The following is a 4226-nucleotide window of genomic DNA, read 5'->3' as shown; positions in this document are numbered from 1 at the left end:
AATTCTTCTGCAGGGAGACTTGAAGTATGTGATTCTTGATATTTTTAAGCTTTGAGTAGTCGAAAATCTTGATTATTCTAGCTTCGAGCCCACCTACAATTTCTTCAAGTCCGTTACAGTAGAAAGACTTGAGGTAGGCGATTCTTGGTTCCTTAGGCTACTCGAAGCCTAAATCCTGATTATTCTACCTTCGAGCCTATCTAGAGTGTTTTCACCCGATAACGCGACGATACACGTCTAATCTCCGAAAATGAGATTCGAGGATTAGTTTCTCCTCTGCGTCCACCTTCGATACCGTCTTTACAGAAATTGTAATCCCAGAAGATGAGTATACACAAAGTTCCCAGTCCGTGGATTCTTTTATCGTCCAAAATCCGCAGATATCTGGCCTCGACACCTGAACAATGTTCAAAGGTGACGATGACTTTCCAAGAACCGAGGAATCGTAGTCTCGCATTGACGGGCACGTGCGATGTAATCGACGCTTCATCGAGGCTCTTCGGCGAGATTCGAGTGAAATAGACGCCACGAAAAGCGCGCTTCCGGTCCCGAGAGAGCGCTTCCGGTCGCTGGACGCGCAATTTCTAGCTGAAAACGTCGCGCTTTAGACGGGACGAAAATTCGTGCGTCACTCAAACACCGAAATATACTTCGACCGGCGAACACGTGATGTAATTTTGAATATACACAGGATGTGTGTCGATTTGTGTATTGTAACGTTCCTTGCGTTGGACTTCAAGGTCGTCGATCAATTCGCGATAACGTGGTTTAGTGGCGCAGTGTGGTTTAATGTAGTTTCTCTTTGTATCGAGGGCAGATTATTCATTATGCCAATTTCAATTTTTATTTTATTTTTTATATTTTGCTTTCTATTCATCGTTGCGTCAGATTCGATTCGACGTACGGTAAATGCGCAACGTCACTTTCTCCAGACACTTGAAAAGGTTCGTTGACGTCTACTCGATTACGAGTATCGTCAAAAATGATACGCGCAATTTAGCAGAAAATATATCTTGATCGATGGCGCTCTTGTCATCGTGAAAGAACGGTTTAGCGTCGAGAACGAGAGATTATCGATGAATTGTCAACACGTTTTTCTTTTAGGTACAACGATCAAGTGGCCACTCGTTACATGCCTAAAGTAAACACTCTATCTAAATCAACTTAAAGATGACAAAATTCTATCATCATTCTTTATTAAGATATCAAAATCTATAGAATTGAAAAGCGCATCGATATTCATGCATCTACGCAATTAGACCCGGAAATGAAACGATTTAGCCTCGGTATAAATTAACTCGGAAATAATTTAGAATCTGAAGATGTTTAATTCATTGCTCTCGAAACCCCCGAACCGTCTTCGTCGACGAAAAAATAATCGAATTCAACGCGCGGAGGATTAAAACAAACAAATTTCTCTGGCATTCTGCTTTCTCGATCTAGAATCTGGATTAAAGGAGCTTAGCAAGTCGCGTCGTCGAGACGCGAGGGAAAGAGATTAAGTAAAGCCGGAATAAATTATCCTTCCCCACTTTTCCTCCCTTCCTTGATCTTTTTCGCTGCTCGCGCTTCCCTCCCTCCTCCACAAAGAGCAGCCCGGTTAAACGACGAGAATTGGGGTAATTTCGCTCTGCTTTCCTTCTGCCTCTCGTTCGCTCAGCCGGAATTACATCACTCTCATATCACTCTGTGCAATTCTATGTGCGTACGCTACAATGCACTCCATGATTTTATTATAATTTCGTGTATTTTCCTAGATTATATCTCGCAATTCTTACAGTGTGTGCGTGTATACAGTATGAATGGGGGTTGAAGAAGAAGTTTATGGAATGTATCTGACACACGACACGAGATATCAGACCCTATTTATTCCCAAGGTGCGCACTCTATAATTTTACTCTAATTTTGTGGATTTTCCTAAGTCGTCTCCTGAAATTCTTTTAAAATACATATATTATTCCGTGAAGAAGAATCGAAGTAATACAGTCATCCTCATAAATACACCGCGGATCTTTATGCAAAATAAAATCTTCGCGAACGTGACTAGAAAAATTGAACCTAAATAGGAATTTATTTTATTCTGTAAATGTTACAACATGAACTTTACTTTCAATCTTTTTTATATTCTTCCGTATCGTTTGTATTTTGTAGGTTCTTGCGCATTCAAATTTCCTATAAATGCATAAAGATGCGCGGTCTACTCATAAATATTCGTACCCTTTGTATGCATCGAAGAAATTTGATTAAATTAAATGATACGTTCGACGTTTCCAAGTGTATATTTGTATAAATATGTACGTGCATAAAGATTCATTTGGTGACATCGAAACCGTTATTTAATTTAGTCAAATAGACACACAGATTGACTGTATATCAGATGTATCGACAGAGAACCGAAAATATTCGAGTCGAAACGAGGTGCCCAAAACGATCTCGCAATTGTTTCGCGAGAATGGCGACGGCAGCGATGCGTCGCTTCCGGTGTTTACACGAGCAGAACGCGGAGCGGGAACGGCCTGGGCCCGCTTAAATGATAATATACACGCGAGATGAATTACGCTTACGTTTTCTTCGTACCTAGGGTGCGCCACGAGGATCGCGTGGATCGTAGGTTTCGTTGCTTCCTGTAATACGCCTTCGAGGACGTGCGTTGCCTCGGTGATTAAAGAGACGTAGTCGTCGCATCGGGAAAGAAGACCGCGCGAAAACATAAATCACGACCATAATGAAGAGGAACACTTTTTGCCCTCTTTTGTTTGCTCGAATCAGATTACCCGCGCTGTAATTTCTACATTTCCCTCCCCTCCCAGCGTTGGAAAAAACCCTTAACGACTGCCCACTGGCCTCGAACTTAATTTCATTCCGAACCGGAAACGAGTTTTTCGACGTCGATTATCCATCGCTTGGAAAATGCTTTCGTTCGGAATTATGTTAGCAACCTAGCAAAGTGTTGCGGCATTTTCGTTCCATTTCGTACACTTTTGGCACCTTTAGAGAATTATCAGTAACACAGAGATTCGTGCCCCTCGACGCGTAACTTTCGCCATCGAATACTTTGTCTTTGTACTCGACGTATCCTGAAGCTTTTCAACCAGGATATATCCACTCCGGAAAAAAGGTAACCCGCATTCGATGAACTCTACACGAATAAAAGAACGCCAGCAACTGTCGCAGGTCGTTTCTTCGACATCCAGGGTCCAGAGTCGCCTCAGCTGCCATCGCTGAAATCGTGTTTCGTTTCGAAGAGCGCTCTGGACACAGTGGAACACATTGTTCGGTCATTTCCCGCGTCTTCTTCTTTAATCCTCGTCTCGAGCGCGACCCTGTCCCGAGACAAATCTCTCGCTGTCTCTGGCCGCGCGTTGCGTTGTTTCACGAACGGCGAGCCTAGAAGACGGTGCGACAGAGACGAAATCGAGCTCGATGAAACGGAGGGACGGCGGGGTGGGAGGGGGGGGTACAAAGGGGAGGGGACGGGACACGTTAAGTAAGCTGGTAAGAAACGAGCTACGATTTATTTGACAGATCACGCCGACCGCGGGCGCTAGAGTGGTTTATTTTATAAGGCCAGATTGCCGGCCTCACTTCGTCGGAATAGAATAATGGTCGTTTCTATCCCTCCTTTGAACGAGCTCAGTGCCCGCGGGACTCCTCGCCCCTTCTCCTTCGTTCTTTCTGGCCTTCGTCTCGAAAGTCAAGTGCAGTTAAGGACCACTTTTCGTCGGACGTGCTCCACACGAGGATACAGGCTCAGGTCGACGTCTCTGGGCTCCGTTAAGGTGCCGTCCGTGGGAAGAACACCCTTCAGACCTCTCTTATCGCGCGACCTGGTCTCTGCGACGTGGAGATCCTGCGGAGAGCAAACTTTGATGGCTCCTACCTCTTGGAACTTGGATAGAGGATGAGAGCTAGATAGAGATAGAGCTAGAGAATTAAATAATTGGATCTCTTTCTTTTTTTGGGTTGAGGTTGAGAAAATGGGGTAACCTACGTATTCGATATTGAATACTGTGAATGTAAATACTGTCTGAGTAAGTTTGGTGTAGTTTTTGGAGGAGGCGGCAATATTGAATACCGTTAATCTACGTACTGTCTGAGCAAGTTTGGTGTAGCTTCTGGTGGGGACGGCAATATTGAATACCGTTAATCTACATACTGTCTGAGCAAGTTTGGTGTAGTTTCTGGTGGGGACGGCAATATTGAATACCGTTAATGTACGTACTGTC

At 44.1% G+C, this 4226-nt stretch overlaps 1 protein-coding gene across 1 annotated transcript in view; it reads left to right on the top strand.

Moving 5' to 3' along the window:
- The window catches only part of LOC128874950 (fibroblast growth factor receptor homolog 1-like), a 63720-nt gene that overhangs the window by 1158 nt on the left and 58336 nt on the right, over window positions 1-4226 (top strand). The window lies entirely within an intron of this gene.

Source organism: Hylaeus volcanicus, chromosome 4 (genome assembly GCF_026283585.1).
Source record: "Hylaeus volcanicus isolate JK05 chromosome 4, UHH_iyHylVolc1.0_haploid, whole genome shotgun sequence".
NCBI lineage: Eukaryota > Metazoa > Arthropoda > Insecta > Hymenoptera > Colletidae > Hylaeus > Hylaeus volcanicus.
The sequence above is the reverse complement of the archived record's forward strand: the minus strand, read 5'-3'. Positions and strand labels throughout refer to the sequence as shown.